Here is a 12,425-nt window from a genome sequence, read left to right as displayed (position 1 = left end):
AGAGCAAAAACCTAGGAGAACGGAAACCAAGAAAACAACTGAATTTGGGGTATAAACAGAATCCGACAAAAAGTAAAACCGATTTTTATAGTGCCCTACTACAGCAGCCCTGGCTGGGCCGGGAACTAAAGGCCTCACTCGCTCACTCTTTATTTTTTTCTTTCTCTTTCTACCATCATCACTTCATTCTTGTCTTTCACTTTACTTTTCTAGCATTATTTTGTCATGCTTATTTTGATAGTTTATCATGAGCAAATTAACTTGTTAAAATGAATGAATGGGACATTATGGGTGTGTTCCACTAATTAGAAACAGCATGGAACAGTGAGGTTATTGTTCAGTGCCGCCTTTGATGTTATTGATTCTAAGTTGTTATTGAAGAAACTCACTTGCAATGGCTTTACATCACCTGCCATCACATGGTTGGAGTTATTTGTCCAATATAACCCTGAGAGTGTTCTTCAATGGAAGCTTCTCTAATTAAGCAATAAGCCCCAAGGGTATGCAGTATATGGCCAACATACCACTGCTGAGGGCTGTTCTTAGTACGACACAACGCTGAGTGCCTGGACATAGTCCTTAGCCATGGTATATTGGCCATATATCACAAACCTCTGAGGTGCCTTATTGCTACTATAAACTGGTTACAAACGTAATCAGAGCAGTAACAATACATGTTTTGTCATACCCGTTGTATACAGTCTGATATACCACGGCTATCAGCCAATCAGCATTTAGGGCTCGAACCACTCAGTTTATAACTTCAGTTATACGACGGGTGGGCCTAATTCTGAATGCTGATTGGTTAAAACCGCATTCAAGCCGGTATCTATTCTACAAGTTACCACCGGCTAAATCTATGACGTTAAAATTTACTCTGTTCCATCTGACTGTGCAATCCACTGTCTCATCAGCCCAGCCAGGCACTTCATGAACTTGATCTCTGCTATAAAAAGCATTTAGACATTATCTCACATTTCTTTCAGACTAACATTTAGTTTTCAACAGCAGAGATTTGTATAAATCTTTGTCTGTTTCTCCGACATTTGCGACATTGTTTTAATATTCAAATTCGATCTCCAGATATCCCATAGTAATTAACGTGTCAGGATGAGACAGGCAGGCAGCTTTTCTCAGCCAGTCGAAATCATGAATCAGCGAAAATGTTATGTGTATATACACAAATAACTATCAATAGAAAACAGGTCAAACGAAACTGAGTGCAACTAGTTTGCTGTCTTTCAACTCAAATTTTATTAGTCACATGCGCCGAATACAACCGGTAGACCTTACAGTGAAATTCTTACTAACCAACAATGCAGTTTAAAAAAAAATACATATGAGATTAACAAGTAATTAAAGAGCAGCAGTAAAGTAACAATAGCAAGACTATATACAGGGGGGTACCGATACAATGTGCAGGGGCACTGGTTAGTTGAGGTAGTATGTACATGTAGGTAGAGTTATTAAAGTGACACTGCATAGATGACAACAGAGAATAGCAGTTGTGTGAAGGGGGGGGGGGGGTGTAGTCTGAGTAGCCATTTGATTAGATGTTCAGGACTCTTATGGCTTAGAAGCTGTTTAGAAGCCTCTTGGACTTAGACTTGGCGCTCCGGTACTGCTTGCCGTGCGGTAGCAGAGAGAACAGTCTATGACTAGGGTGGCTGGAGTCTGACAATTTTTAGGGCCTTCCTCTGACACCGCCTGGTATTGAGGTCCTGGATGGCAGGAAGCTTGACCCCGGTGATGTACTGGGCCGTTCGCACTACCCTCTGTAGTGCCTTGCGGTCGGAGGCCGAGCAGTTGCCATGCCAGGCAGTGATGCAACCAGTCAGGATGCTCTCGATGGTGCAGCTGTAGAACCTTTTGAGGATCTGAGGACCCATGCCAAATCTTTTCAGTCTCCTGAGGGGGAATAGGTTTTCCAGCTTCAGTTTGAAGTGATTGTGTTAGCTGTGTTATTGGCTAGCTCCTCTGAACACGTGTCCTGACGAGAGAGCACATTTTCTACGCCAGGTGAAATCGTTAATCATTATCTCATTGTTATGGATGTATCCAAATGTCACTAGAAAACAGCTTAAACAAACGCAAATGCATCTACTTTGCTGTTATTCTGGCTGCACTGTTTGAAGTGAGTTAGTTGTAGTTGGCTAGCTAGCAAGCAAGGGATAAGAATGTTGCCAGCCAGTATGGCAATGGAACATTTACAATGAACCGCTGGGTCGTGTCCATAGATACAGAACAAAAGGACTGAACGACTGGGTACTGTCTCTCGCAAACAACCAGCCGGCTTGGGTAGCAACCCTAGATTTGTGTCGGGTCTATATCTTGTGGAAGGATGAAATAGTATGAATAAATTCATCAAAATGTTTTTATTGAAAACATTTAAATATGTTGGTAACCGTTATATAAAAGTGATAATGCCCTCGAAGCTGGTGTTTGGAGGATATATTGGCATGGTTTGAGGGCCCGAGACGAACAACACCCGTGCCAATATATCCTCCAAACGCCGGCCTCGAGGGCATTATCACTTAAATATGTGCAGTGTCCCTCAGGGCAGTTGCCTTGGGCCGTTACTCTTCTCTATTTTGGTTTGCCACTGGTCTTAAATGACACTAGAATGACTATGTATGTGTCCACACTGTACGTCAACACTCAAAGCCAGTGAACTCACTGAAATTCTAAATAAGGAGTTGGTCAGTATCAGAATGGGTGATTTAATGATAAACTGGTCTTAAATACAATACATCAAACATTTTAAGCATTGTATTTGGTTCAAAACATTATCTCGGACCTAAACCTCAACTGGAATTGTGCATAGAAAATCTTTGCCAGTGTGTGTGTAGGCTTCCTCCCCCTCCCTCTGATGCATGCACAGTCTACTATAGCTACTGATGCTACAGGCGTGATTAAGAAATTAGGGAGAGATTTTTTTATTAGAGAAGAATGGATTCACTTTTTCAATGCTAGTTAAGGATACTATAGCTATCACGTTTCACAATGGATTTATTAACTACAAAAATGTAAGATGTGTTTTTATTTTTAATTCTGTTGCTGCTCTGCACACTCAAGCTTGTTCGCTAGCTGCATTATGTGTAATGTAATGGAACTTAGAATCATGATCAAGGGCTAGCACTGGTCCAATGTTAGTTCAGCTAAATCTCTGAAGTTCTAAAACATTCAAGTCCCTTCATAGACGCCACTCCTCCATAGGTATAATTCTGTGGGCCTAATTCAGATAATTAATATCATAACAACAACTTGTCCAGCGCCCTCCTCACCTGCAAAATTTCAGTCGCATGTCGCACCCTACGCTGCACTTGTCTGTCCAATGCATGTACATATCTTTGCCCCCTCCATAGCAAGCTGTACAATCCATTAGTGAAGTAATTTATTGTTGCGCTAAATGAAATAAAAATTCAGAGGTTTAAAAATGACAAAGGAACTTAATAAACCGTTACTTTTTTGTTAGAACCGATTCAGAACTTTATTTTGCTGGTTGGAACAATGGAACAGAACCCCCAAAAATATTATTCTATTCAGAACGAAACAATGGGAAAATACTCGTGGTTCCAACCCCTGGAACTAACATTAACAACGTGCATACAATTTTTTTTCCTGGTTCAGGGTTTTTATGAGAAATATTACTGTGAAAATTCCAGATTGTCTGCATAATCAAATAACATTCAGCTCAGACACCCATACATACCAAACAAGACATGCCACCAGGGGTCTCTTCACAGTCCCCGAGTCCAAAATGAATTCACGGCAGCGCACATTATTATACCGAGCCATGATTGTGTGGAACTCCCATCTCCAATTACTCAAGCAAACAGCAAAATGACCTTTTAAAAAACGGATTAAACAACATCTCATGGAATGGCGGGGACTGTGAGGGGACAAACACAGAGTGGAGTACGCTCTAACACACACCATTTTTTTGTCGTATTGTTTTTATAATTCTTTCATTGTTTTTATATCGTTGTGTTTTAAATTTGTGACTGTCCTTGTATATCAGTGCTTTCTTACTTGTCTTGTTTTTGTGTGGACCCCAGGAAGAGTAGCTGCTGCTTCTGCAAATGCTAATAGGGATCCAAATAAAGCATAGAAGTCATGTAGGGCCATAATGCAGCCGTTAGAGTTTAGGACAGGTGCATCGTGTATTCATGTTGAAATGTTCTCATAAGCCCACTCACTGCTGTAGATAAAAATAAACTGCTGAGTAGTTCTGAGCTAGCATTCAGACTAGAGGTCGACCGATTATGATTTTTCAACGCCGATACCGATTATTGGAGGGCCAAAAAAAGCCGATACCTATTAATTGGCTGATATTTTTATATATATATTATTTATTTATTTTACATTTTATTATTTTTGTTGTTGTAATAATGACAATTACAACAATACTGAGTGAACACTTATTTTAACTTAATATAATACATCGATTAAAATCAATTTAGCCTCAAATAATGAAACATGTTCAATTTGGTTTAAATAATGCAAAAACAAAGTGTTGGAGAAGAAAGTAAAAGAGCTTTTTCACATGGCACATATTGCAAACGTTTAAGTTCCTTGCTCAGAACATATGAAAGCTGGTCGTTCCTTTTAACATGAGTCTACAATATTCCCAGGTAAGAAGTTTTAGGTTGTAGTTATTATAGGAATTATAAGACTATTTCTCTCTATGATTTGTATGTCATATACCTTTGACTATTGGATGTTCTTATAGGCACTTTAGTATTGCCAGTGTAACAGTATAGCTTCCGTCCCTCTCCTCACTCCTACCTGGGCTCAAACCAGGAACACATCGACAACAGCCACCCTCGAAGCAGCTTTACCCATGCAGAGCAAGGGGAAAAACTACTCCAAGTCTCAGAGCGAGTGACGTTTGAAACGCTATTAGCGCGCACCCCGCTAACTAGCTAGCCATTTCGCATCGGTTACACCAGCCTAATCTTGGGAGTTGATAGGCTTGAAGTCATAAACAGCGCAATGCTTGAAGCACAGCGAAGAGCTGCTGGCAAAACGCAAGAAAGTGCTGTTTGAATGAATGCTTACGAGCCTGCTGCTGCCTACCACCACTCAGTCAGACTGCTCTATCAAATCATAGACTTAATTATAATATAATAAACACACAGAAATACGAGCCTTAGGTCATTAATATGGTCGAATCCGGAAACTATCATCTAGAAGAAAAAAAACGTTTTTCCTTTCAGTGAAATACGGAACCGTTCCGTATTTTATCTAACGGGTGGCATCCCTAAGTCTAAATATTGCTGTTACATTGCACAACCTTCAATGTTATGTCATAATTACGTAAAATTCTGGCAAATTAGTTCGCAACGAGCCAGGCGGCCCAAACTGTTGCATATACCCTGACTCTGCGTGCAATGAACGCAAGAGAAGTGACACAATTTCACCTGGTTAATATTGCCTGCTAACCTGGATTTCTTTTAGCTAAATTTTCAGGTTTAAAAATATATATACTTCTGTGTATTTTAACATTTAACATTTTAGTCATTTAGCAGACGCTCTTATCCAGAGCGACTTACAGTAGTGAATGCATACATTTCATAAAAAAAAAATTTTTCTCCCGGTACTGGTCCCCCGTGGGAATCGAACCCACAACCCTGGTGTTGCAAACACCATGCTCTACCAACTGAGCCACAGGTATTGATTTTAAGAAAGGCATTGATGTTTATGGTTAGGTACAGTCGTGCAACGATTGTGCTTTCTTCGCAAATGTGCTTTTGTTAAATCATCCCCCGTTTGGCGAAGTCGGCTGTCTTTGTTAGGAAGAAATAGTCTTCACAGTTCGCAATGAGCCAGGCGGCCCAAACTGCTGCATATACCCTGACTCTGTTTGCAAGAGAAGTGACACATTTTCCCTAGTTAAAAGAAATTCATGTTAGCAGGCAATATTAACTAAATATGCAGGTTAAAAAAATATATACTTGTGTATTTATTTTAAGAAAGGCATTGATGTTTATGGTTAGGGACATGTTGGAGCAACATGTAACATGTAGCGTTGGACTAGTTAACCGTAAGGTTGCAAAATTGAATCCCCGAGCTGACAAGGTAAAAATCTGTCGTTCTTCCCCTGAACAAGGCAGTTAACCCACCGTTCCTAGGCCGTCATTGAAAATAAGGTGTTCTTAACTGACTTGCCTAGTTAAATAAAGGTGTAAAAAAATCGCCGTCCAAAAATACCGATTTCCGATTGTTATGAAAACTTAATCGTCCCTAATTAATCGGCCATTCCGATTAATCGGTCGACCTCTAATTCAGACGGCCCAGGTCTAGCCTATGCCTTGCAGGCAGGGAGTGTCTCACTCCCTTTCTAGGTTTTCATGCCAATTCTTGTACTTAAATATCTTTTAATTTACAGTTGAGAGACCTAGTGTTATTTTGCACTGTGAATGTTAGATTATATTCTGGCTATTAGTTTATAGGTATGCCATAGTGCAGTCATTTGAACCCCAACATTTAGCCTAGAGAATAATTTTGCAGTGCAATCAGGCGTCCTCAACTCCTGTATGTTATGGAGCAATAGGGTCCTCACACTGATTTAAAGGCTTAAGTTACCCTTTGATGGCTGTTACTAAAGACAGGAGACGTTTTTTATTAAATTTATAGTCAACTGTACATTTTCTCAAGAATCTTGCTCTAAGATCTGCTGAAGGGGTCTGAATAAGCAATGTCACTAGTAGGCCAACTGTAGTGAGAGAGCAGTCCCAGGCCACAGCAGGCAGCATCTTAAACCCTGTGTTTATTCAGTGCTCTGAGAGCCTGGTCTGGTGGGGCAGCGGAGTGGGGTACAGTGAAGGGGTGGTTTTGTGTCTGCACCATCTGGGCTCCAGTCACATCCTGTGGCTCCGCTCTGAACCAGCTGCACTCAGCCTCAGGTAGGCTATGGCTCCAGGCTGCTACAACTAATGGGCTGACTGGGAGGGAGCCTCAGGGTTAGTCACTGTGCTATTAGACGGGTAGAGAAGACTAGTAAGGCACTAAACCATAATTGCTCCAGGGTCGCCGTTGAAAATGGCAGACCCTGCCACTCTCTGAGAGGGTGTCTCGGAGGGAGTCGGGAGGAATGTTTTTGTTAAATAGTTTTCAAAAGATATCTGGATTCACCTATCGGATAGGATTAAATGCGTAGGAATAGAACGGACAAGCCATTGACTTGACTGGGGATAGGCGGAATCCAGATAACTTTAGAAAAACTGGGCTCTGGTGATTTTGTGTTGTTGTTATGGAGATTTCTGCCAACATTTTATCTTGAATTTGTGTTCTCACAGAAAGTAAAAAGTGTTGCTGTAATTTGTTTTGTGGAGCAGTCGTCAGCAGAAAATCCTATTTGACTTTCTAACTCTGAACTACTCCTTCACACTTTCTCTTGTTCTATCAGCACCTCTATCTCTGTCTCTCTCCCACATACACACTCAGCATGTAAGTGGCTTTACATTAAGCTTATGATGATGCAGGGACACCAGCTGCTTTTCCTCTTTTGCTGGCTCTAAATGGGACAGGTCGGTGGACAGGTGTGAGGGGCTTGCAGTGGCCCCAGATTGATTGGTAATGAACTAACTATTGCAGAACGTGGTGATCTACCGTAATTTCCGGACTATAAGCCGCTACTTTTTTCCCCACACTTTGAACCACGCGGCTTAAATAATGACGCGGCTAATATATGGATTTTTCCCGCTTTCAAATAAAAAAAAAATGTAAAAAACACTTTCTGTGACATGCTCAGTTTTTTGGTGGCATGAAGCTTTCATTAGACCAATGAAATTGCCGAACGGGTTAAGGTCAAACTTTTTTGTTTACTGTTTGGATTAAATCGAGCGCGCTCAAACTTCCCATCATTCTGATTACGGTAGTCATTTTGTCACCCTCATCATGGCAAAGACACGGAGAAATGCATATGATGCAGCTTTCAAGTTGAAGGCGATTTGATCTGGCTGTTAGAAAAGGAAATAGAGCTGCTGCACGGGAGCTTGGTCTGGAGCAATGACTTTCTTGGTAGGCTACTGTTTACTGCAAATTTTTTATTTTTTGTTACAAGCCGTGTTTCGTTAAAGTCTGTGTAAAGTTAATTTGTTTCAATGTACCGATAGGCACCTGCGGCTTATAGACATGTGCAGCTTATTTATGTTCAAAATAATATTTTTTTTTTAATTCAGTGGGTGCGGCTTATATTCAGGTGCGCTTAATAGTCCGGAATTTACGCTATATCAGAGCCTGGAAACATGTACTTGAGATGGACTTCGGTGTTATGTTTAGGATTTTTTTTTGTGTGTTAGCATCAGGGTGCAGTGCCTGTGTCTACTGAGCTGTGATAGGTGCCCTTCACAGATCAGTGTTTTACATGTAATTCGGAAAGTATTCAGACCCCTTGACTTTTTCCACATTTTGTTAAGTTACAGCCTTATTCTAAAATGTATTATTATTATTTTGTTCTTCCTCATTAATCTACACACACTACCCCATAATAACAAAGCGAAAACATATTTTTTGAAATGTTGGCAAATTTATTATAAATAAAGAACAGTAGATATACCTTATTTACATAAGTATTCAGACCCTTTGCTATGAGACTCAATTTAGCTCAGGTGCATCCTGTGTCCATTGATCATCCTTGAGATGTTTCTACAACTTGGAGTCCACCTGTGGTAAATTCTATTGATTGGACATGATTTGGAAAGGCACACATCTGTCTATATTAGAGGTCGACCGATTGTTTGTTTTTTCAACGCCGATACCGATTATTGGAGGACCCAAAAAAGCAGATGCCGATTTTTATTATTATATTTTTATTTATATATATTTGTAATAATGACAATTACAACAATACTGAATGAACACTTTTATTTTAACTTAATATAATACATAAATAAAATCAATTTAGTCTCAAATAAATAATGAAACATGTTCAATTTGGTTTAAATAATGCACTAAAACAGTGTTGGAGAAGTAAAAGTGCAATATGTGCCATGTAAAAAAGCTAACATTTAAGTTCCTTGCTCAGAACATGAGAACATATGAAAGCTGATGGTTCATTTTAACATGAGTCTTCAATATTCCCAGTTTAGGTTGCAGTTATTATAGGACTATTTCTTTCTATACCATTTGTATTTCATATACCTTTGACTATTTGATGTTCTTATAGGTACTATAGTATTGCCAGCCTAATCTCGGGAGTTGATAGGCTTGAAGTCATAAAAAGCGCTTTGCTTGAAGCATTGCGAAGAGCTGCTTGCTGGCAAGCGCAGGAAAGTGCTGTTTGAATGAATGCTTACGAGCCTGCTGCCTACCACCGCTCAGACTGCTCTATCAAATATCAAATCATAGACTTAATTATAATATAATAAACACACAAATACGAGTCTTAGGTCATTAATATGCTCAAATCCGGAAACCTAGAATTTCGTTTACAAAACGTTTATTCTTTCAGTCAAATATGGAACCGTTCCGTATTTTATAGAGCGGGTGGAATCCCTAAGTCTAAATATTGCTGTTACATTGCACAACCTTCAATGTTATAATTATGTAAAATTCTGGCAAATTAATTACGGTGTTTGTTAGGAAGAAATGGTCTTCACACAGTTCGCAACGAGCCAGGCGGCCCAAACTGCTGCATATACCGTGACTCTACTTACACAGAACGCAAGAGAAGTGACACAATTTCCCTAGTTAATATTGCCTGCTAACATGGATTTCTTTTAACTAAATATGCAGGATAAAAATAATATACTTGTGTATGGATTTTAAGGCATTGATGTTTATGGTTAGGTACATTGGTGCAACAACAGGGATTTTTTTGCAAATGCGCTTGTTACATCATCACCCGATTGGCAAAGTAGGCTGTGATTCGATGAAAAATTAACAGGCACCGCACTGATTATATGCAAAGCAGGACAAGCTAGATAAAGTAGTAATATCATCAACATGTGTATTTAACTAGTGATTATGTTAAGATTTATATATTTTTTTATATAAGATAAGTTTAATGCTAGCTAGCAACTTACCTTGTCTCCTTGCTGCACTCGTGTACCAGGTGGTCAGCCTGCCATGCAGTCTCCTCGTGGAGTGCAATGTAATCGGCCATAATCAACGTCCAAAAATGCTGATTTACCGATTTGTTATGAAAACTTTAAATAGGCCCTAATTAATTAGCCATGCCGATTAATCGGTCGACCTCTAATCTATGTAAGGTCCCACAGTTGACAGTGCATGTCAGAGCAAAAACCAAGCCATGAGGTCGAAGGAATTGTCCGTAGAGCTCCGAGACAGGATTGTGTCGAGGCACAGATCTGTGAAAGGGTACCAAAAAATGTCTGCAGCATTGAAAGTCCAAGAACATAGTGGCCTCCATCATTCTTAAATGGAATAAGTTTAGAACCGCCCGGACTTGAACCCGATCTAACATCTCTGGAGACATCTGTAAATGGCTGTGCAGTGACGATCCCCATCCAACCTGACATCTGATCTGCAGAGCAGAATGGGGAAAATCTCCCCAAATACAGGTGAGCCAAGCTTGTAGCGTCATACCCAAGAAGACTTGACGCTGTTATCACTACCAAAGGTGCTTCAACAAAATACTAAGTGAAGGGTCTGAATACTTATGTAAATGTGACATTTCCTTTTTATATATAAATTATTTAAAAAATCTAAACCTGGTTTTTCTTTGTCATTACGGGGTATTGTGTGTAGATTGAGGGAAAGATACAATTTTACTTTAGAATAAGGCTGTAAACGTAACAAAATTTGGAAAAAGTTAAGGGGTCTGAATACTTAACGAATGCACTGTATGTAAAAAGGTTGCTGTCTGGGGCAAACCTGGCTTTCCCTTTCCTGGTTTCACTGTGTTCTCTCTGCTGCATCAAAACCTGACATGTTTTGTAATAAAGTAGCCTATGTTCACTACAGTTGCTATAGCCCACTTGTTGTCTAGTCCCGATTGGCCACATGTTTCTATGTGTATAGGCTTTTCTTTCGTCTGATCTCTTGGCCTTTTGTTACTCTAATAAGTTCCATATTTTCCTCCTCTGTCGCTGCAGAAACTAAATTAATCTCAGACTAATGACTGATTAGTGTGGTCAGCCACTTTGAGTGGCTGGTGCTCGCAGGGTTGAGTGGATAGTGCCAGTGCCTCAGGGTAATATGTAGGTAGGTAAGTATGTCACTGTAAGGCCCAGTGGAATTTGGCTTTCATAACAAAATATGGTAGCTAGGACACTGGCTTTTGTTGACACCAGTTTTTTCTAAGCCACATGTTGCCATATGTTGCCAAATACATTGATGGATTCACAATTTTTTTATTAATCATTTTGTTTTAACAAAGATTTTCTTTGCACATGCAAAGGGATTTGGTTATGCAATTCAGTGCTAAATAGCAATTGCAGCAATCGTATCAGACTGTAATTCCAGTAAGAGTCATGCGGTCCCTCCTGCCAAATCCCTGGGGGTGTCAGCTGTCTCATCCCACCTGATCATTTTCCCCACTGCAGTCGTGCAGCCTGCTAACCTCTGACCCATGGTGGAAACATCCCTGCTCCCCCCCCTCGCTGGTTTCACATGCTCAGCACAGAGCACCCTCTCACTCTCTGTTTGCATTCCACAACACAGACAGCCCTGCCAACCGGTCCTGGGCCCATACGGACAGACGGATCAGATTCTCTTAGTGTCACTACCCGCTCCCCTCCAGGCCCCCTCACACAAGCACAGACACACCACACAAGACAACACTGCACCAGTATTCACTCCCCGCTGTTTTATCCCCAGACTGTGACTACGGCTGTTTCCTGGCTATGTTAAAGGTTAGAGTGAAGACACACTCACAACAGGGATCTCTGTTTGTTTGGCTTTATTTAAGACATCAACTGTGTCCTGTATTTCCTCCTTTTCCAGGCCCTCTTTATGCTGCGTAGCTGCTGTCTTCAGTTCCACTGTTATAAAACGTATTCTCTCTCTTTTGGGAGGAGTGGTGGTCTTGGCGGGAAGCCAGTGGAGATGAGGGCCCATATAGGCAAGGAAAGAGTGAGCGAGAGGGGGATTGGGGAGAGGAGGGTGGGATTTTGGGAATGGCCAAAAAGTGTGAGGGGAAAGCAAGAAAGCCAAACGCTCTCATTTCCTTGTAATCATGTGACCGGTGTGTGTGTTGTGTGCCTCTGTCTGTAAGTCCCAATGAACTGCCTGAACAGGTTACTGAGGTTCTATCCTCCGTCTGGCACCCCCCCGCCCTCTTCACTCTTCATCAGTCTCGTCACTCTTTCAAAGCAGTCACTGATAAACAGAGTCCTGACTCATGATCACATGTCAACAACCCTATCTGGAAATAGAAAGCCTGTCCCTGGTTAAGGGGGTCTTTATTTAGACTAGTCCTAAATGTGAGACAGTACATTTAATGCATTTCTTTTCAG

General features: G+C 40.6%; 1 protein-coding gene across 3 annotated transcripts in view; it reads left to right on the top strand.

Moving 5' to 3' along the window:
• LOC106582990 (eukaryotic translation initiation factor 4 gamma 3) overlaps positions 1-12,425 on the top strand; it is a 75,801-nt gene that overhangs the window by 3,536 nt on the left and 59,840 nt on the right. The gene's annotated exons all lie outside the window — the stretch shown is intronic.

Source organism: Salmo salar, chromosome 22, assembly GCF_965601325.2.
Source record: "Salmo salar chromosome 22, fSalSal1, whole genome shotgun sequence".
Taxonomy (NCBI): Eukaryota; Metazoa; Chordata; class Actinopteri; order Salmoniformes; family Salmonidae; genus Salmo; species Salmo salar.
This window is presented reverse-complemented; position numbering and strand designations above follow the sequence as displayed.